General features: G+C 40.7%; 1 non-coding gene across 1 annotated transcript; it reads right to left on the bottom strand.

The window, feature by feature from the left end:
• Positions 1–22,936: 22,936 nt before the first annotated feature.
• TRNAK-UUU (transfer RNA lysine (anticodon UUU)) lies at positions 22,937–23,009 on the bottom strand. The gene has a single exon. It is a non-coding gene; the product is annotated as a tRNA-Lys (tRNA).
• Between the last annotated feature and the right edge of the window lie 302 nt (positions 23,010–23,311).

Genomic DNA, 23,311 nt, shown 5'->3' with positions numbered 1-23,311 from the left:
GAAAAGCAGGGCCTTTGGCTTTGGGGCTAGACTATAAAGCAGTTTCAGTTGCTAAGACAGATTAATTCTTGAGAGTCAGAAAACAGTCTTCAATCCCAGTTTTCAATTTCTGCCAAATAACCAAGAAAATAAATGCATCATTCTTTGAGGACAGAAAACATGTTGGAAATCAGGTAACTTAATTCAGATATGAAATAAATCTAATTGATTTGCAATACTCTCCCTGGTGTGCTGCCCATTGAGGATGCAATATTCTAAGGGTTCTCAGGCTATGATACAGGCTAAAACAAAACATCAGCTGCCACTCCTGCTTAGGAGACAAGAAGACAAAGAAAAAACACAAAGGACAGGGATGCATGACCAGTAATTCCTGTGGGTTGCTGCCTTTATCAACCAGAGACTAGTAGCACAGAAACATATTAGAAGGCCAATCTGGTTCTCAGCTACAGCATCAACTAGTGTATGTGAACCAGCCTGGCTTTTAATGGAAATCCTCACCTACGGAGGCAGAATTCAGATTAGGGTGTGAACAGGCCGAAGAAGCTGTCTTTGGCAGGAGATAAACGTGTCTTTTAGTCTATCTTTATCTGGCTTATGAAATAATATTACCAAGCAGTGATTTCTTTTCTTTTGTGGTCTGACTTTGGTCTTTTTTTTGCCCTTAGAACTGTATTAAGCTGAAGGAGTGGGACTTCAATTAATATAATAATCCTCACTGCTGATAGTCATTTTTAAAGCTCATTGCCATCAAATTTCTGCATGATGTTTTAAAAGATGCTCATGAGATTAAAAACCCTGATTAAATATTTCCAGTTCTTTCTAATATAAATCTGTATAGCTTAAAAGTATTAATATGGTATGTGCTAAGAATAAAAAATTTCACAATAAATATGTTGGACCCTTGTAAATTGCTATATTTATCTATTTTCCTGAATGAGCCTTGGACTCCAAAAACAGACTATTGTAGTTCTGCTTGATATAAAAGGCTGTCAGAAATAATTTTGGCTAGCTACATGAAGACCAATTTATATGACGAGTAAACTGCCAAACATTTAGCATAACAATCAACATAGAATGTGAGAAGAGATATTGTTACAAAAGTAAAAACCAAGGCCATAGTTAAATCAATGGTTGTTTAAAATATGTTTGTTACATCTCTTGAAAATTGGACAACCAGAAAAAAATACTAATAAATTTTAGCATTCACTTTTTTTTTTCATGTAAAAACTATGATAATGGATTATATGCATAGTTGCTTTTTTTTTTCTCTTTTTTTTTCTTTTAAATTTTATTTTATTTTTAAACTTTACATAATTGTATTAGTTTTGCCAAATATCGTAGTTGCTTTTTGAGATAAGTTGAGGTTCTATCCTATGAATGGGGAAATTGACCTGAACATCAGAGCTACCTTTTGAGGCTGCTGCTGCTAAGTCGCTTCAGTCGTGTTCGACTCTGTGCAACCCCACAGACAGCAGCCCACTAGGCTACCCCATCCCTGGGATGCTCCAGGCAAGAACACTGGAGTGGGTTGCCATTTCCTTCTCCAATGCATGAAAGTGAAAAGTGAAAGTGAAGTTGCTCAGTCGTGCCGTACTCTTAGTGACCCCATGGACGCAGCCCACCAGGCTCCTTCGTCCATGGGATTTTCCAGGCAAGAGTACTGGAGTGGGTTGCCATTGCCTTCTCCAACCTTTTGAGGAGGTTGGTTTAATCAAATGCTTAAACTAGCTGTTTTTTTATTTTATTTTTAAAGTACAGTTGATTCATAGAATTGTGTTAGTTTTGGGTATACAGCAGAGTCATTCTGAATATTGAAAACAGTTCCCTATGCCACACAGGACTTTGTGGTTTATCTGTTTTATATATAATGATTTGGATCTGCTAATCCCAAACTCCTTTTATCCCTCCCCACTCCCTTTCCCCTTTAGTGATCATAGGTTTGTTTCCTAGGTCTGTGAGTCTGTTTCTGTTTTGTAAATAAGTTCATTTGTGTTGTATTTTAGATTCCACATATAAGTGGTATCATATGGTATTTGTATTTCTCTTTCTGACTTACTTCATTTAGTAAGATAGTCTCTAGGTCCACCTAAGTTGCTGCAAATGACATTAGTTCATTCTTTTTAATGGCTGAGTAGTATTCCAATGTGTGTGTTTGTGTGTACATAGCATCTTCTTTATCTATTCTTTTATCAGTGAACACTTAGGAGCTTCCATGTCTTGGCTTTCATAAACATTGACTGCTATGAACATTGGGTGCATGTATCTTTCTGAATGGAGTTGTTTAAGATGTAAAAGATTAGAGATAATATTCTTAAAGCATCAAAGTACCTCACACAATACTGACTTAACATCCATCTATTTATCTGTTATGTGTATTTACACATACATACATACATATATATATATATATAATATTTATGCATGCCAACATATAATATGGGGCTTCCTAGGTGGCGTTAATGGTAAAGAACCGGCCTGCCAATGCAGGGGATATAAGGGACTCAGGTTCGATCCCTGGGTGGGGAAGATCCCCTGGAGGAGGGCATGGCAACCCAATCCAGTACTCTTACTTGGAGAATCCCATGAACAGAGGAACCTGGTGGGCTACAGTCCATAGGGTTGAAAGAGTTCGATAAGACTGAAGTGACTTATCATGCAGGCATGCACATATATTTAAATATATGTATATATACTCTTTTAAAAATATAATTACTAACAATAGTATTAATTTAATGTTTTCTGGAACTTTTAAATTATTTTTATACATAGCCCATTTTGGCCAAGTATATTTATAGTATTCTATTTTTGGTACAGAACTTTCCTAATGATTTGATAAGTGTCTGATCTTCTGAATTGATTCCAAGGCAGGGCTGAGCCCCAGCTCCAGACTTTTAACAGGCATGTCAGGCTGCTTCACTTTTAAAAACAATGTGCCCACTTTGATGTTTCTCAGTTTCCATTTCTCTTTAGTCTTTCTGTCAGAGCACCACATTTACTTTTCTGTGTACATGTTTGTGACATTTCTATTCTGGGGATACCTTGTTCAATCAACTCCATTGCATTTGTTTTTTTTTAAATGAAGTGACATAGAGTCTGGACCAATGGGCACATTTTCATGTGTTCTGGTTCATTTCCTTATGGAGTAATATATCACATTCTTCTTTCAGTTAATCCTTATGTTCTTGCTGTTGCCTTGTTTATAGATTATTTCATTAGATTGCCCTCTGATTCCAAGCTTGTATAGTCTAAAATCTGCCCAGTGTGTGTGCAAGTAGAAGTCCGGAGGAGTAATAAGAAGACCTCAAGACTCTAAGTGCAGAGACAGGCTATAAATCCTGGCTCCCTGGTTTCCTAAACCTCTCCAAGCCTTCAGTTTCTTCATCTGTTATTACAGGATGATAACAACCAGTTTACAAGGTGATTGTGAGGATTAAATGAAATAAGATACAAAGAGTACCTAGCATAATGCCAGTTAAATATTTAATGTGATATGCTCTAAAAGTGCTTGCCCATTTTCTCTGAAAGCAAGATGTTGGCACTCAGCATCATCTCTCACTTGAGTGGAAGAGCTGGCCACTGGACAGAGACAGCTGTGTATCAACAGTTGGCCTGGGTCAGTTTAATTCAATTTGAGTCAGTGAATAATAATTGCCCACACAGCACTTTGTCCATTAATCAGACCTTTATACTTGCCTGGATTTACTTATAGAGCATATCCCTGGTTGCCAAATTTCCTGGATTTGCTGAACTAGACCATTTCATCTACATGCACATCTACCTGCCTTGAGAGATGAGATTCACAAATTCATCAGCAAACCAGATGAAGAAAATCTTTGAGCACAGAAATAAGATCTGAGCACAGTGGAGCTCAACTAACTTGTCTCTGGCAGGCCAGGCTGTTCCTGCAAATTGCCCATTTCAGCTGGTTAACCTATCTTTCCCAAGGACGGTGTTACACGTAATCCACACCTGGGAAATAAAAACGTTTGCCTTGTCTTCTTTTTCCTTTGTAATCAAAGCTTATGGCCTCCAAAAATATGACAAGTAGTGGGGAGAGAACCAAATGAGAAATCAAAGAGGTCCGGGGAAGGCAGCTGATGGGGTTGGGAAATGCAACAACTACCAGTTCCAGACCAAGTTGAATCTTTGCCAGGGAACCCAAGTGGACAAGTGTGAGATACTGTTGAGGTACCTAGCGGCAACTGTTGTCAGTTTAGCAAAAGAGCAGTGCTTTTGAAGCCAGATTTGGAGAGCAGATTTTGTGAAAAAAATCTAGACTTCTGCTGCCTCCCAGGACTCAGTTCTAATTTTGGTTTTGGGCTGTCCTCAAAGTTCCCACCTCTCTCACGCATTTGTTCTATTTGGGAGCTTATTGTGGAGGAAGACAGCTAATGCTACGTCCAGAAAGAGAAAAAGTAATTCCAAATATGTATTTTTCTTTTTGAAACAGAAACACAAATTCAGAAGTATCTGGGTTTTATGTTTACAGCTGTCCTTCGTCACCAACAGAGCTCACCAGTCTGTTCATCTCAGCCTGCTGTGAGCAGATATTTCACTGACATTTTTTTGCTCACTTGTAAATCTCTTTGCAGCTCAGCACTCATTCCCCACCTTTCTCCCTCCTGACTCTGCTCTAATCCCCATGCCTTCCCAGGCTCCCTGGGGCTAATGTTAGGAGAAAGGAGGGATCCAGGAGTCTAACAAGAGGCAGCCTTCTGACATCCACTGATGTGGATCGGTGGGGGGTGGGGTGGGGGGTATGGCAGTGGGAGGCCGTAGGGCAGCGTGACCATGCCCCCTGCAGACTTGATTTTTCCCTTGAGCTTGGCAAGCATCTCCCATGAACTTGTGCTGGGCATTCCAGGTGCCTGTCTCTTATTCTCAGAACCTCTTCTTCTGCCAAGACTCGTGAGAGCCTAAGGAGTGAAGTCTGAGGCAAGGATGAGTCTGAAGGACTCAAGATGGCCAGTGGGTTTAGTCCTGATTTGGTTCTAGGGATGACCATGTTGTACAGGATGATAGTTTGATTTTCCCACCCCAAGCCTTTGGGTGTTCTGGCTCCTTCAATATATGGCTATGTGCTGAATTAGGCTCCCAGAATCCCCCACCTACCCACTGGAATGTGTGAAGTGGTCCTGTGCTGTGCTGTGCTCTGCTTAGTTGCTCAGTCTTGTCTGACTCTCTGCGACCCTATGGACTGTAGCCCGCCAGGCTCCTCTGTCCATGGGATTCTCCAGGCAAGAATACTGGAATGTGTTGCCTTCCTCCAGGGGATCTTCCCAACCCAGGGATCGAACCAGGTCTCCTGCATTTCAGGTGGATTCTTTATCATCTGAGCCACCAGGGAAGCCCAAGAATACTGCAATGGGTAGCCTATCCCTTCTCCAGGGGATCCTCCTGACCCAGGAATCAAACCGGGATCTCCTGCGTTGCAGGGAGATTCTTTGCCAACTGAGCTACCAGGGGAGCTGGTGAAGTAGTCCTAGTTCCATCTTAACGCTAAAGAAGACCTTGCCTTCCTATGCCTGTATGATGGCTGAAGAAACTGTCTGAGATGGCATTTTCCAGACCCCTTGACTGCTCTATGATTTATAATAACAGGGCAGATTAACGATAGGTCTGTTCTGTGTATCTAAAATGACATGCTTCGCTTCTCTCTAATCTCTGAATAGCTGTCCAACACCTCTTTTCCTCTTTGAACTCTTTTCAAGGATCTGGGGACTGCTTTCCCGATCAAGACACAGCTTAGGGATTTATTCTGAATTCTTTGTCTTTATCTCAAGTGCTCTGAGCATCTTAGCTTGGACTTGGAGTTGTGGCTGGGCATTGGGCCTTGACTGAGTTTTTCTCATTCTTGGCAGAGTGTACCAGGCTTGGTTGGATTTGGAGATTCTCCAACTAAGCCCCACCCTCAGAGAGGTGCCATGGCTCCAGCCATTAGAGAAGCAGTCAGGAATCATGGTAACAGCAGCTTTCTTAGAATCCACAGGAGACTGATGGGGCAAAACAGAAAATGAGAAGGTTCTAGAGAGGTGGGATTTTCTTCTTTTTCAACAAGATGTTTCATCATCACATTTCCCCTAATGTTGCCACACTGTTGCTTTATAACTCCACATCTAATTCTGGCCTATTTGGAAAAAGGTTAGCTGGAATCATTTCCCACTGAATTCTCTTTATATTGCTTCTCATAACAGGCTAGGCCTAGAGTTGTGATAACAATTAAAGCTCTGACTAAAGTAGTATTATTACTCATAATAGTTATGAGCCATCCAAAGGAAAGGAACTTTTGGTAAATAAAAAAATTTTATAAGGAAACATTTGTAAATATTTGACCTGTAGGTTGTTATTTCCATTTTAGAGATAGGGAAACTGAGCCTTAGGACTCATAAAAATGCTGTGAGAGTAGAATGAACTAATGTCTGAGAAGTGCTCAGGATATAGTAAACAACTTGATATAATTATTGTCAGTATTCTTGGTTTTATCTATTCTCATTTGAGATGACAAATAGGGAAATAAAGGCCATCATTTAGAATCTTTTGGAGAGAGCCAGCTGGTCTCTCAGCCGGCCCTTGAAGGGTATTGACCTTAACTGGCCTATCACAGTTGGCCCATGGATCTGAACCTTTGGCTTACATGGGAAGTGGCTGCAGAGCCACTAGTGATTCCTAGGACCCATCCCAGACTTTCCAATTGAAATCTCCAAAGATAGCTGCTAGAAACTCATATTCAGAAAAACAACAACACTTGGTCAGCTGATACTGTTGGGCACAGACTCTGGTGAGGGCTGAACTCTATTTTGGGTCTTGGAATATTTTTGCCAGAGGTGATAAGTTTTGGGAGATGCTTATAGTTAGCAAGAGTTTAGAGACAGACGTTCTTATACTTGGCTCATTACTAGAAAATTAACACAATCTTCCTGGAGACCTTTTCGCACAAAATGTCAGTAGCTACTGGGATGTTTCTTGACACTAATAATAATGCAAAAAATTGGAAGCAAATTTGGTGTTCAGTGTGTTCATTACTATATATACACATAACAGGATGATATATAGTCATGGTTTAGAATAAAATTTATTTACATTAAAATCTTCACAACACATTGTTAAGCAAAAAAGCATGCTTCAAGAAAATGTGACCAAATTATTGTGTTGTGAAAATAGATACACCAAAATGTTAGTTAACATAAATTTCTCTGGGTGATTAGATTATGAATAATTTTTTTACTTGTCTAGCTATATATATTTTAAAAGTTTTATCATAATAATACATATTAATTTTATTATAAGAAAAATTAAATAAACATTATCATAAAAACCATAATCCAGGTAAGTCTCTCTGAAGTTACATCCAGGTCATCATACTTCTATTTTGGGTAGTCTTCAAATATAGATTTTGGAGTTGTGTTATATATAAATGGTGACTATCATTCATTCCCACTTGATCTGTACTGACTCTGTGCACAGAAGATAATCCTTATTCAGTTTTGGTGTTCATAGCTGTCAAATCCTGGTGTTGTGCACACAATTTGGCTATTGTGATGGGGACATTTGTCCAAAAAACATTTATTGAAGACTTTCTTTGGGCCAGACTTTGAGGATTGTTGTTGTTTAGACACTAAGTCATGTCTTACTCTTAAGTATATGTCTGACCCCATGGACTTACCTACTTAAATAATGTATAATTATGGCCCTAAAGAGTGCTGAAGGTAGGAAAGAATAAAATGTAAAAAAGATTATGTGTGTGTGATCAGTTGTGTCTGACTCTTTGTGGCCACATGAATTGTAGCATGCCAGGTTTCTCTGCCCATGGAATTTTCCAGGCAAGAATACTGGAGTGGGTTGCTGTTTCCTACTCCAGAGGATATCCAGACCCAGGGGTCAAACCTGTGCCTCTTGTGCCTCCTGTTTTGGCAGGCAGATTCTTTACCACTAGGGCCATCTGGGAAGCCCCCAAAAGAAACTCTAAGTGACCTAATAGAGGTAAGACTATGAGAACCCAGAGCCTTGAGGGAGAATCCAACTCTTGCTAGGAAAGTCAGGAAAGGCTTAATTGAGGAGACAACTTTTCAGCTTGGTTTTAAAGGTGGAAGTTTTCCAGGTGTAGAGGAAGGGCGTTTCTAGGAAGAGTGAGCCACTCATACACAGACTCAGAGTAGTGAAAAGTCACCATGGGGAATGCTGAGAAATCAAGTGTGGCTAGAGCATGGGATGGGCTTTCCTGGTGGCTCAGACAGTAAAGAATCTGCTTGCAATGTGGGAGACCAGGTTTGATCCCTGGATTGGGATGATTCCCTGGAGAAGGGAATGGCAACCCATTCCAGTATTCTTCCTGGAGAATTCCATGGACAGAGGAGCCTGGAGGGCTACAGTCCATGGGGTTGCAAAGAGTTGGACAAGACTGAGCTACTAAGACACACACACACACACAGACAGCATGGGGTAGTAGGGAGAGAGGAAGAGAAATGGGCCAAGAGTGACAAATTAATACCTAATAGTAAAGAGTCTCATGTGTCGTGATAGAGATTTTCAACTTGATCTTTCGGGCAATGGAAATTGACAGATATTTATAAGCAAGAAAGTGATAAAATAGATCTATGTTTAAGGACAAAACTCTGGGGACTGTGTGGAGGATGGGCAAGGTTTGGGGAAAGGCTGGCTATAGGAGATACATGAAAAGCTATTGCAGTAGTGAAAATGAGGGCTAATAAGAGTTTGGTCTAAGTTGGTGGTCCTGGGAACAGAGAGAAAAGGCTTGATTTGAGGGGCCTCTCTTCAGTCAATAGGGAGGAAATTTCACCATTCCCTTGCTGTGTATTTCCATATATTTTAAAGATGTAAACCTCCATATTGAACATTACTCTGCCAACCCAAACTTGAATCAGTACATAAGCACCTGTGTTTGACAAAGCCCAGTGGATCCAAACTCAGTTTGCATTGAGTTTACCCCCCCAAAAATGAGTAACTGCTGAAGTATACATAACAAAACCACCCCCAACTCACATGTGTTTCTGTGATTCCTTAAGAAGCTGGAAGAAGATGAAAACAGTTTCCAGTGTTGGTTTTAAGAAAATGTCAGATCTAAAACCTCCAACCATATTCTCCCTCTGACTCAACACGCCTGGAGTATTCAGCGAGGCACCTTTAGAAATGATATAATCTTTTCAGTTGACAACGGTTGACTCATGAAAATGATATAAGCTTTGGTTCCAGACAGACCTGGATCTGTAATAATTGTGACCTTTGGTAAATTACTCAATTTCTTAGTTTATTAAATGGCAATACTTTTACTTTTCTTTTCAAGACTGTTGGAGAATTGCAATATATACATAAGGCATCCTGTATACTCTTGATCCACAAAAATAATATTCAGAAAATAGCTTTTTATTTAAGACCTACTTACTCTTTCATAAGCCTATTCTAAACAAACTATTGATTTATCTGAAGGGTTATGTTAATTTTTGTTTATCAGTTCAGTTCAGTCGCTCAGTCCTGTCCGACTCTTTGTGACCCCATGAATCACAGCACGCCAGGCCTCCCTGTCCATCACCAACTCCCGGAGTTCACTCAGACTCACGTCCATCGAGTCAGTGATGCCATCCAGCCATCTCATCCTCTGTCGTCCCCTTCTCCTCCTGCCCCCAATCCCTCCCAGCATCAGAGTCTTTTCCAATGAGTCAACTCTTCGCATGGGGTGGCCAAAATACTGGAGTTTCAGCTTCAGCATCATTCCCTCCAAAGAAATCCCAGGGCTGATCTCCTTCAGAATGGACTGGTTGGATCTCCTTGCAGTCCAAGGGACTCTCAAGAGTCTTCTCCAACACCACAGTTCAAAAGCATCAATTCTTCGGTGCGCAGCCCTCTTCACAGTCCAACTCTCACATCCATACATGACCACAGGAAAAACCATAGCCTTGACTAGATGAACCTTTGTTGGCAAAGTAATGTCTCTGCTTTTGAATATGCTATCTAGGTTGGTCATGACTTTCCTTCCAAGGAGTAAGCATCTTTTAATTTCATGGCTGCAGTCACCACCTGCAGTGATTTTGGAGCCCAAAAAAATAAAGTTTGACACTGTTTCCACTGTTTCCCCATCTATTTCCCATGAAGTGATGGGACCGGATGCCATGATCTTTGTTTTCTGAATGTTGAGTTTTAAGCCAACTTTTTCACTCTCCACTTTCATTTTCAACAAGAGGCTTTTTAGTTCGTCTTCACTTTCTGCCATAAGGGTGGTGTCATCTGCATATTTGAGGTTATTGATATTTCTCCTGGCAATCTTGATTCCAGCTTGTGCTTCTTCCAGCCCCGCGTTTCTCATGATGTACTTTGCATATAAGTTAAATAAACAGGGTGACAATATATAGCCTTGATGTACTTCCTTTCCTATTTGGAAACAGTCTGTTGTTCCATGTCCAGTTCTAACTGTTGCTTCCTGACCTACATATAGGTTTCTCAAGAGGTGGGTCAGGTGGTCTGGTATTCCCATCTCTTTCAGAATTTCCCACAGTTTATTGTGATCCACACAGTCAAAGGCTTTGGCATAGTCAATAAAGCAGAAATAGATGTTTTTCTGGAACTCTCTTGCTTTTTTGATGATCAAGCGGATGTTGGCAATTTGATCTCTGGTTCCTCTAGTAGTTTAAGAAAAATAATGGTAAGCTAGAATGCTTTAAGAGAAAGATGATGAGAATGGCAAAGAGTCTAGGAACAACTTTTTTTGTAAGCATTCTGTTTCTGATATTGACAGCTATGTAAGCATTCTGTTTCTGATATTGACAGCTATGTAAATTTGTCCTAAACTCTTTGTCTTAGCTGCCAGGAAATGCAGAGCCATATTTGATATTCAAATTCAGAAACCCTTTGGATTGGTATATTTGCTTCATTCTTAAATTTTCCTGGGAAAGAGTAGTACATAAATAAATTTAGGAAATAATAAAATATTATATGATGATTTGTAGAAAAAACTGAGCAAGTTTAACATGCAAAATAGAAATCTAAATGGGAAGTTAATATTTGTCTTCAAGTATTGAAAAACTGTCATGTGAAAAAGGAAATAGACTTAAATGCATTGTTCCAGACATCAAACACCTAAACAATAAATGGAAGATGCAGGAGAATTATTTACATTAAATAAAAGAAGTATTTTTACAACTACACTAATGGGATTGGATTTCTATTGGGAAAATGAGTTCTCCATCACTGCAAGAATTGAATTTACCACACATGTTAGTTGCTCAGTTGTGTCTGACTCTTTGTGACCCCATGGACTGTAGCCTGCAAGGCTCCTTTGTCCATGGGATTCTTCAGGCAAAAATACTGGCATGGGTAGCCATTCCCTTTTCCAGGGCATCTTCCCAACCCAGGGATTGAACCTGGGTCTCCCACATTGCAGGTAGATTCTTTACAGTCTGAGCCACCATACTCAGAGAATTTAGATGGCCTCTAAAAATGTATCTAGCCCAAATTCCCATAGTTACATTTCTAAGCAGCTGCTTTAGGATAGTTTTAAAAGATCACTGTCCATTGGTGGCCTAGGAAGCTCTCCACCAGGACTAATCTGAACCTGTTGATAGCTGGTTGGTGACAAGTCACAGAAAATTAGTGTCAACTCTAACATGCTTCAGATGAATAAACCCAATTTTTATCTTTGGTCACCACATTTGGTACTTGGCAAATGTCTGTTGTGTCCCACATAGGAACTGTGAAGGAGCCATGGGGTTCTCAAAAGAAAGAAGACCCCCTTGCAGCCCCAACCAGTAGGAATGGAGACTCATCCACAGTGATGAGCACACTTCACACTTAGTAAATGTCATCTGTATTGGGTGGCTCCTGCACCCAAGAGATGACAGTTTACTTGCATAATATTAACTTCCTATTTTGAAATGATTTCAACTCTGGGATTTCATTTCATGTTCTTTTAATGTGGTTCAGTATATTGGAGTTGGATAAGAAAGCTGGGTCACAGAAAGGCAGGCTGTCTTTACTGGTTGTTAATGTTGGCTGCAACAGATAAATGCAGTACACCAGTGACTTAACACAATAAAAGTTTATTTTTCATGTCACCATTAGATACAGCTCAGTGATCTTTCTCCATCTTGTAGCTCTGCCATCTGGAACAGGCAACCTCCAAGGTCGCAGCAGGGAGTGAGAGCGTGAGGATGCATACTGGTTCTTAACCACCTTGGCCTGAAAGTGACAGAGGCCACTTCTGTTTATATTTCATTGGCAAATATGTAGTCACATGGTCCTAACACAAATAAATGGGGTGCTGGGGAAGTTAGAGGATCCCATGGGATTTGGTGAGGAATAACTTGGATATGGTAAAGCCACATAGCAAGTTCATGACTTGAATAAAACTAGGAATCAGACTTCCTGATTTCCAGTCTTTCATTTTCTGCTGTGAACCATGTTGTCCGATCTTCCTGTTCAAATGAAATATGGTGTTTAGGGATCAATTCAGAGCATTTTGAGGGCCAGGGAATCTGGAGTCAAAGATTTGAGCTTAGAGTCTGGGGGCCATGCTATAGCATCCCACGCAGTCTTCAAATGTGTCTTTTCATAGATTGACTGGATCAGAATCACCAAACCAAGAAGAGACAACATGTGTGAGGAGTCATGAACACCCAGAATGATGGAAATCCACTTTGGAGGAAGGTGTTGGTTGGAGGAGGGGCAGGAGAATAGATCTAGGAAATTCCCCACCGTGAAGTATTCTCAGGGCCAACCAGACTGCAGGCTAATAATGTAGCTATTCTTCAACTCATATTTGTTAAATATTTTCCTAATTATTTAGAGGAAAAGATGAATGCTGTATAGAAAAAAGATGAAAAGAAGACAGCAGACAGATGGCACACATTCTCAATGGTCCCAAACAATTTATCTCTGGTCCAGATGGGCTCTTTTATCTTGCAGAACAGAATCTCTGTAGTTAAATGGACTCACTCTTTAGAAATCAGTTAGTATTCCTGAGCATAACTCTTAAGAGTCACTCCCTCAACCCCAAGGTAATTTATAGAATTTTAAAATTCTGGAAATACAATTTTCTCCATCTTGCTACCTTCCTGAGAATGTTTTAGTGTCCATTATTGTTTGGTGCCTTATGCTTCCTCTGGAGACCAGCTTTGGATCCCCAGATGCATTAATGGAATGGTCTGGACATGGGCATCTGTTGCCTTCTTTCATTTAGAATACCCATGTCCAATCTCCCTGACTTAGTGTGTATTATCTACAGAAGGAGTCAGCTTTGACTTTTGTTTATTTCATCTTGACCTAAATTCTGTACCTTCAGCTACCATTTCTGCAAGGCTTTGAGACACTCTTTTCTCAGCCAGAGCCACCCCGAGACATCCAGGATGTCTCAAGCATCACCAGGAACCTGCAATGATGATGCTCTGAGTGGGAAATGCTTGGGAAGAGAATTTGCATTCTTGGGAAATGCAAGAAGAGAAGTTAATGTAGTTAGGAGAACTTTGATTTTTGTATTTCTTGACTTACTTAAAGAACTCTACTCAGCAATACATTGTCATAATTTTATATGGAAGGCATTAACACACACACTGATATATTTCTGTCTTGGTTACTGGAAGAGAAAGCAGATGAAATGATGGAATATTGTCTTCCATTTGTACATGTCAAAGAATATGAAACAAGAATATGTGCCTTTAAGTAGATTCTTTTCTTGTATAAGTTCTGCAATTGGAATTTGGTATACTCAGGAAAAAATCAGTTACTTGTCTTTATCTCACACAGCTGTGAGAAAATGAGCCTGCTAAACTATACAAAATGATTGAGAACATTTGTTTCTCAGCATTTCAGATTGGTTGGTGGCAACACAGAATGATCTGGCCTTTAGGCAGTACTTTTCCAAGCCTTCCTCTTGCTTATAAAGCCTTACATAGAATCTGTAAATGTTTGAGATACACTTATTTGATTTATTCACAGAAAAAGGAATTTACAGAGATTTCCTCAAAAAAAAAAAAAAAAGTAAAACATGCTGTTAGAAAACAGGGTCCTTACCCCACTGCAGGACAGAACCATCCTTATAAATAGATGAGTTTTTAATTCCCTTATTAATTTAATTAATTAGCTCATGAATTCCCTATTTCATTTTTCAAATAGATGTTGGGTATGTTCTACCATGTGTTTTACCACTGCTTTAGTTTTTATTCTTAATACCTAATAGTAAAATGTCAGGAGATTTTATTATTAAACACTATACAGCTCATGTTTTTATTTTTATTTTTTTTTCTTCTCTTGGTAGCATAGCTTTCCCACACTTTCTAGTATAAAATTGCATACAGCGAGGTCAAGGACACACATAATCCCTGCTGTGTGAGTGTGTGCTTGTGAGAGAGAAGGGTTCAAAGTGAAAGTGAAAGTGAAGTCACTCAATCGTGTCTGACTCTTAGCGACCCCATGGACTGCAGCCTACCAGGCTCCTCTGTCCATGGGATTCTCCAGGCAAGAGTACTGGAGTGGCTTGCCATTTCCTTCTCCAAAGGGCTCAAAAGCTCATGCAATCAATTGTGGGAAGTGGCAAAGGAGCTTTCATAGTACCCAAGGGCCTGATCACATGTTTGCAACATTAAGCAGTTCTTTTCAGGGGTCATTCCCTTTCTTTAGTCCTTTGGCCCATCTTAGGGGGTCTGTTTAGTCAAGGCTATGGTTTTTCCAGTGGTCATGTATGGATGTGAGAGTTGGACTGTGAAGAAAGCTGAGTGCCTAAGAATTGATGCTTTTGAACTGTGGTGTTGGAGAAGACTCTTGAGAGTCCCTTGGACTGCAAGGAGATCCAACCAGTCCATTCTGAAGGAGATCAGCCCTGGGATTTCTTTGGAAGGAATGATGCTGAAGCTGAAACTCCAGTACTTTGGCCACCCCATGCGAAGAGTTGACTCATTGGAAAAGACTCTGATGCTGGGAGGGATTGGGAGCAGGAGAAGGGGACGACAGAGGATGAGATGGCTGGATGGCATCACTGACTCAATGGACGTGAGTCTGAGTGAATTCCGGGAGTTGGTGATGAACAGCAAGGCCTGGCGTGCTGCGATTCATGGGGTTGCAAAGAGTCGGACATGACTGAGCGACTGAACTGAACTGAATTGAGGGAAATTTTGGCATCCCATCCTATTCTCACCCTCCTATTGAAGGCTGGACTATTGTTTTTCTTTCTAATCATTTTGCCCACTCCACCAAACCTAGATTTCTCTGTATTGCTGGCCTTACTCCCCTAAGACCACACATCTCTCTTCCTGTGCACCCTATTGTGTATCTGTTGCCCTGTCCATAGTCTTCATCAGAGCCCTGGCTCAGGTCTCTCAGACTCAAAAAACTGCAATAAGCTGCCTTGGAAATGAACTCAAAGAAATATTTTTCCGATGAGACTGCATTCCATGACCAGAAGCAGAGGCAGGCCGGAGAAGGAAAGATGCAAGCATCAGCAAGTATCTAAGTGCCATTCACTGATATTCACCCTCTGAGAAAGTCAAGACCACTGGAATCTTTGAGATCATCTGGCACAGCCATTTTGTTTCACAGAAAAATATACTGAAGACTATAGAATTGGGAGACTGACCTAAATCCTCACAGCTAAGAAGCACCTAAACAGCCCCCATCTCTTGACTCCTGACCCAGTGCTCTTCTGCCATGCAGAACTGCCTCTATAGCTAATTGCTATCTTGCTGCCCAAGACTGAGGCTTAAAGAGGGGTCTCCTATTTCCACCAAGAGCAAAGCAGCCGTAGCTTTCTACTGTGATAAACTGGCTCTGTGGCCAGTTTATCACCAGTGTAACTCTTTGAAGCTGAATGCAACCCCCACAAAGTCATGGAATCAAGAGTGTTGGAATCAGCATCACTAGGCAGCTCTTAGAGGGCTCTTCTCAACCCCCTGAGTTATTGCCCTGGTGGTTTCCAAGAATGCCAGAAAGTCCTCAACATTTTTAGAAGCTTGTTTTTTGAATTTGTACCTGCTGATTAAATAATTGAAAAAAGCTACTGAAGCACAAACATAATCTCACCCTGTGTTAGTCATTCCTGGATGGGGAAGCGGGAATCATGTTAATGTTGGCAATTTCTATTCTGCTCATGTCTCCAGAGCCCATCACTCTGGCCCACAGAGCATGAGCTCATGAGCTCATGGTTTAATTGGGTTAGAAATTAAATGAATGCTCTTTTTCTTCCAAAGGAGAAGGAGAACCACCCCATACCAAGACTAGCAATTAAAACTGGAAGAAGATACTTGGCAGGAGTGTCAGCTGTGAGGCATACTTGCAGTGGAGAGAAACAAAAGCTCTCACCTGCAGAATGAGCCAGACAGTTCGAGAGAAGAAAATCCTCAATGTTGATAGGTGTGGGGGCTGATATGGATTTACAACAATCTAGATAAACTCAAAGACAGACATATGAGAGAAAAGAGAGACTAAATTATGCTATACTTATGTGTTTTTGTTCTTCCAGGAAGAGGAAAGACACTTCTAAATGGAATGACGAGTTGTTGAAATGATTCTAAAATGCCTTCCAAGTCTAAATTCTGTGGTGTCACATGACACTCAAACCTAACCTTGTGAGCCTATTGTTTCTGATGGAGTTACACTCTCAAAGTGCCTCCATTATTACTGGGAGTTCCCCCAAAAAAGTGTCTCTTGTGTGCCCCCAATCTGTCAGCTACAGCCACTGTGAGGTACCTTGTACTTGCCCAAGAGCCCCCTAAAATAGCATCAGGGCAGGCCCTGCTCACTCCTGGATCTTGTTGTCATCCTGGGGGTTCTACCTCTTCAAGGTTCCAAGGCTGCCAGGCAAAGCCGGGGGGAATTTTCTGCTCAGAATCTCAGAAAGCTTCCAAGAAAAAAATTCTAACTTCAGGCCTTCATCTTTCCAGCCCTAAATATTCAGACTCAGTCCAAAGGGACATGTGAACAACTCAATAAGTCAATCTTTACTGATTGCCTGTTATGTGCCTAGCACTTCTAGAAGCTGCAGTTGTAGTAATGAATACAGAAACTTGGTCCCTACCTGTATCACTGTCCTCCTTCTATTTTTCCTCTGCCCCTAGCTCTCACTCCTCCAAATCCTATTATCCCACCTTCCTAAGTTACAAAATAAAAGTTCTCGTAGATATTGATAAATGAAAAAGATCTTGGAGAAAATGATACTGGAGAGAAAAGAAGTCTCTGTGGGGCAGTGTTGGAACTTCAGCTCAGCCAGGCAAGATGCCCTGAACATCTGAAGATCCCACGTACCTAAATTGCTGAGACAATGTAATTGTTAATGTACTGGTCAATGTTAACTCAATTTATCTGATAGTGTTAGTATGTGGGAGGAAGGAAGGAGTTTGGAAAGACAGTTTAATAATTACAGTGAATATTTCAGTCTTATATATTTTGTGCATTTGCAAAATATAGTAGGTTTGTGATAAGATATGCCTCTACCTCTCACACTGATTCATTAATTTAGAAAATATTATATCCCTAACATTGGTCTAGTCAACTGGAATTGTAGCAAAGGACAAGATAGACAATAATGCTTTCTTTTGGAGAGTCTGTCAATAGAATTGATAAACAGGTAAAAATAAACAGTAAGTTAGTTAAATGTGCTTGGGAGAAATATGGAACAAGACAAGGCATGGGAAATATTGAGGGAGGGAATGTAGGTGATCAGGGAAGGCCTTCCTCCAAGAGTAACATTTGACCCCCGAAAGTGACAAGGGAGCAAGCCATACAGCTATATCCCAAAAAGTATATTCCAAGCTTCAACAACAGCAAATGCAAAGACCCTGAGGTGAAATGCTGCCTGGAATATTCATGGAAGGAGAGTGTGGCTACGGATCAGAGTCAAGGATAAGGCCAGAGATATATGGGGCCAGATCTTGTAGGGCTTTGTTGACCCTTGAAAGGACCTTGACATTATTCTAGGAAGGAAAGTCATAGAAAGTTTTGAGCAGAGAGTGAGGTGATCTGACTTTTATTTTCACAGCATTAATTTTAGCCGCTCTTTGAAGAGTAGACTGAAAGGCCAAGGGAATCTAATTAGCAAACAACTGAGATAATGGAAGTGGGGGGTGACGGAGTGAGTCTTAAATGGGGAAGGGGAAGGTTTGGGTGAAGGGTTTTGGCAGAGGGAGCAAGAAGGAACATGTCATTTTTTTTTTAATAATTCAGAATGTTAATTTCATTATGCCATATTATAACATTTGGTATCTCTGGCAATATAAAGTTCCTGTTTTTGATGATGAAGTGAGTTAATACATGTATAAAATCGACCCCTGGCCTATGGCAACCATTTGATTAGTGCTAGTTATTGCTTTGGAGAAGGCAATGGCACCGCACTCCAGTACTCTTGCCTGGAAAATCCTATGGATGGAGGAGCCTGGTAGGCTGCAGTCCATGGGGTCTCGAAGAGTCGGACACAACTGAGCGATTTAGCAGCAGCAGTAGCAGCAGCAGTAGCAGCAGCAGTTATTGCTTATTTTCTAAATTTTCTACAATAGCTATTTCTAAAAGGGATTTGATATAGCTAACAACCAACACTGTATCCATAACATAATTGGTTAAAATGAAAATAAAGATCAGAAAATCATGTATAGGAGAAAAGGATTGTAATTGGACCAGAAATTAGATTACTACTGTAATTAAGCACTAATTCAATTTTTGTGTTTCCTGAGAGTCAAGACAAGAAATGAAATTCGATAATTTACAAGATTCTGTCTGACAGAGGAAACAGCAGTTTTTAGGAGACCCAGAATTGTTCTTGGCACTAAAATCCCATGGATTCTTAACATAAAGTCTCTGATTATTAGTAGTATATAATGTCCTCAACAGTAATTCAGCAGGTAATACAGAGACACTCTTTGTTTGGGTGTTTCTTTTATTGATTCACAATAATATTGTTACATAATAACTTGGTGGAAACATTAGGGAGACAGCAGAGAAGGCAATGGCACCCCACTCCAGTACTCTTGCCTGGAAAATCCCATGGATGGAGGAGCCTGGTAGGCTGCAGTCCATGGGGTTGCTAGAGTCGGACACGACTGAGTGACTTCACTTTCACTTTTCACTTTCATGCATTGGAGAAGGAAATGGCAACCCACTCCAGTGTTCTCGCCTGGAGAATCCCAGGTACGGGAAGCCTGGTTGGCTGCCGTCTATGGGGTTGCACAGAGTTGGACACGACTGAAGCGACGCAGCAGCAGCATGGTGTACTGAAAGACACTAGATGAGTTCTCAGAACTAAGCTTCAGTTCCTCAGTACCTGTGTCAGCTTTAGCACACTTAGCCTTTTTGATTTTAGTGTCAGCATCCGTAAAATGGGCCCTCTACTAACTCCTTCTCTGTCTACTTGGCAAAATTCTGAGGCGTGAATGAGATGATTCATTTGAATGATACCTTCATCATTCAATCAACAAATATTTACTGAGGGTCCTCTATGTGGTAGTCACTGTTAAGAAGTGTTGAGTGAATAAAAACGTCCAGACCCACTCTTCTGAAACTTTTGTTCCAGTAGGGAAGACAAGCACATAAAAAACACATTTACTTTCTGTCTGGCTTACTTTATTTAGAATGATAATCTCTAGGTCCATCCACGAGAGAGGGAGAAACGGAAGGAGAGAAACAGGGAAGTATGATATTGCTTATATGTAGAATCTTAAAAAAAAGATACAAATGAACTCATTTACAAAACAGAAACAGACCAACAGACATAGAAAACATATTTATGGTTACCAAAGAATAAAGGGGGAGGAGAGGGGCAAATGAAGAGGATGGGATTAACAGATACACACTATTATATAAAAACATAGATAAACAACAAGGACATACTCTATAGAACAGGGAACTGTACTCAATGTTTTGTAATAGATTATAAGGGAAAAGAATCTAAAAAAGTTTTTTATATAATAAAATATATATATTGACTCAAATATGTAATTGAGTCAGTTTGCTGTGTACCTGAAACTAACAACATTGTAAATCAACTATAATTCAATTAAACAACAGCAACGACATGTTTACTAAAGTTAAGTGATAACAAAGGGCATACATAAAATTAAAGGAGGGCAAGGGGACAAGAGAATGAATCTAGAGAAATGTGGTTAATGTGGGCTCTGGCTGCCATGCCAAAAAGCACCCGCCATCTGCACTTTTGACTGGGGTCTACTTCATGCATTTACTCATTTTTTTCAATAAAAATTTACAAAGCTATTCCCATGGCCTAGAGTTTGGGCAGTCAGTTGAATAATTGCCAGTTTATTGTCAAACTGATCTCCCCATATCTCCTGACTTGCCACCTTGAGACTCTCCATCCAATTTGCCTAGGCCTGGTCAGTTCAGTTCAGTTCAGTCACTCAGTCGTGTCTGACTCTTTGCGAACCCATAGACTGCAGCATGCCAGGCTTCCCTGTCTATCAACTTGTTCAAACTCATGTCCATAGAGTCTGTGATGTAATCCAACCATCTCATCCTCTGTTGTCCCCTTCTCCTCCTGCCTTCAATCTTTCCTAGCATCAGGGTCTTTTCCAAAGAGTCAGTTCTTCGCATCGGGTGGCCCAGGTATTGCAGTTCCAGCTTCAGCATCAGTCCTTCCAAAGAATATTCAGGACTGATTTTCTTTAGGATGGACTGGTTGGATCTCCTTGCAGTCCAAGGGACTCTCAAGAGTTTTCTCCAACACCATGGTTCAAAAGTATCAATTCTTCGGTGCTCAGCTTTCTCTATAGTCCAACTCTCACATCCATACATGATCACTGGAAAAACCATAGCCTTGCCTAGATCAACCTTTGTCAGCAAAGTAATGTCTCTGCTTTTTAATATGCTGTCTAAGTTGGTCATAACTTTCCTTCCAAGGAGCAAGTGTCTTTTAATTTCATGGCTGCAGTCACCATCTGCAGTGATTTTCGAGCCCCCCAAAATAAAGTCTGTCATTGTTTCCATTGTTTCCCCATCTATTTGCCATGAGGTGATGGGACTGGATGCCAAGATCTTAGTTTTCTGAATGTTGAGTTTTAAGCCAACTTTTTCACTCTCCTCTTTCACTTTCATCAAGAAGCTCTTTAGTTCTTCTTCTCTTTCTGCTGTAAGGGTGGGGTAATCTGCATATCTGAGGTTATTGATATTTTTCCTGGCAATCTTGATTTCAGCTTGTGCTTCATCCAGCCAGGCAATTCACATGATGTACTCTGCGTATAAGTTAAATAAGCAGAGTGACAATATACAGCCTTGAAGTATTCCTTTCCCAAATTGGAACCAGGCCTGGTACCCAGCTTTAAAGCCTTGATATGCAGTTGGCCTCAGATGTTGCTCCCTCTCCTTCCTGGATGAGGAGAGCTCCCTCTCCTTCCTGGTGGCCTGGACTGCGGTCGCATGAATGGGGTTTATGTGAAATCCAGCATGGAAAGAAGGACCGTCTGTACCTTTTCTTTTCTTAATGCCCAAACCATTCTTAGAAAATAATGGAAGGCCTTTGCTGCTGTTGCTGTGTGCACGCCCATCTGCCATCTGGTAGCTCCCTAGGCCTGTGGGCTGGATTAGTGGATATCTCTCAAAAGCAGGTCAGTGTCATGGCTAACAGCCATGGTCTCTAATTCAACCTGCCTGGGTTGAAAACTCAGCTCTGCCATTTACCAGCTTTGTGGCCTTGAGTAGGTTTGACTTAGCCTGTCTGTAAAGTGGGATGAATGACAACACCTTTCTCATAGAATTATTATAAGGAGTTGATAAGTTAGTATATGGAAAAAACTTGGAATGGCACCTGGAACACATTAGCTATTCACTTGGTGTTAGGTATTATTTCCTGTACCTTTATGACAAACTCTTGAATTGATTCCAGCTCATGATTTATAAAGGACCAGCCCCTATCATTTTTATGCCTCTAAAGTAACCCCACAAGGTGGCCTTCCTTGGCTTAGCAAGAAACTTTTTCTACAATGCTTTTCTCTAAGGCAGTGAGTGAGATTTAAAGAGGGAAAGTATAACTTTAAATTGGCCAAATTTTTCTATTTCTCTCCATTTCTTGGGCTATTATCTTTGTGCAAGCTACTTTGACCTTTAGTTTGAACCCTTTCCAGGTCCATGCATCCATTCTGATTTGCAACCCCTAAATTCTGTTCTCTGTTCAACAGGCAAAGGAATCTCTTTAAAATGTAAACGTGATCAAGTTACTTCTCTGATGAAAATATCCAATTTCTTCCTATTACTCTTGAGATAAAACCCAAAGGGTTTCCTCTGGGCTACAAGGCCCTGCATAATCTAGCTTGATTATTCTCTCTGGTAGTCAGTCATACCAAGCACAATTTCTACTTCCTTGTTTTTTTTTTTACCTGCTGTCCCTTCTGTTTGAGTACTCCCTCCAGATCTTTGCATGGATGAAGCCTTATTATTCAGATCTCAGTTCAAACAGAGGCAGTGAAGGGGAATGGTCACAAGCATGACTTTAGAGCCAACCTGCCTGGATCAATAGATCTTGGGCTTCACCACTTTCTAGCTGTGTGACCTTGGAAAAGGTACTCAGCCTCTCTGTGCCCCAGTTTCCCCATCTGTGATAGGTGTGATAATAACACCTACATCATAGGATTTTTGGAGGTCTAAGTGTATTAGCATTTGCTTAAAAAAAAGTACAATTTGAATGTTTCTTTAAACAATTGAAATGTTGTTTCTGCAAAAAGTCATTCTTTGGCCTATTCCAAGTTATTACCTTCCCCATTTGGAAGGCTGTCAGTTGTGCCTGACCTTCTGTAACCCTTTGGACTGTAGCCCACCAGGCTCTGCTGTCCATGGGATTTTTCAGGCAAGAATATAGAAGTGGGTTGTCATTTCCTCCTCCAGAGGATCTTCCTGGCCCAGGGATCGCACCTGTGTCTCCCTCGTTGCAGGCAGATTCTTTACCCTCTGAGCCATGAGGGAAGCCCAAGGTTAGTATTCTGTGGCCCAAGAAAACATAGGAACTTAGTGCCTGGACAGGGACTTGAACCCTGGGCCCTCAGATTAAAAGTCTGATGCTCTACCAACTGAGCTACCCAGGCTCTAACAATGTGAAGGTGTCTCATTTTTCTTTTCTTTGTGGCACTTGCCATTTTCAGTGATCATTTGTTTGTGAATTGATTAGTTCCCCCACTAGATTTTTCATGGCAACAAAAATCTTGTCTGCCTTATTCCTTAAGGATCTGTAATCCTGATTCTCAGAACAGAGTTTATGTTCTCCACAAACATTCATCAAATGAAAGAACTGGAGTTCAGATTGCTACCACTGTAGTGGCTTTTTATCTAGATATTTGACCTCATGCATAATATCTATACCTCCTTGCTGTTTGATATACACGCCAAA

Source organism: Bos javanicus, chromosome 3 (genome assembly GCF_032452875.1).
Source record: "Bos javanicus breed banteng chromosome 3, ARS-OSU_banteng_1.0, whole genome shotgun sequence".
NCBI classification, from domain to species: Eukaryota; Metazoa; Chordata; class Mammalia; order Artiodactyla; family Bovidae; genus Bos; species Bos javanicus.
This window is presented reverse-complemented; position numbering and strand designations above follow the sequence as displayed.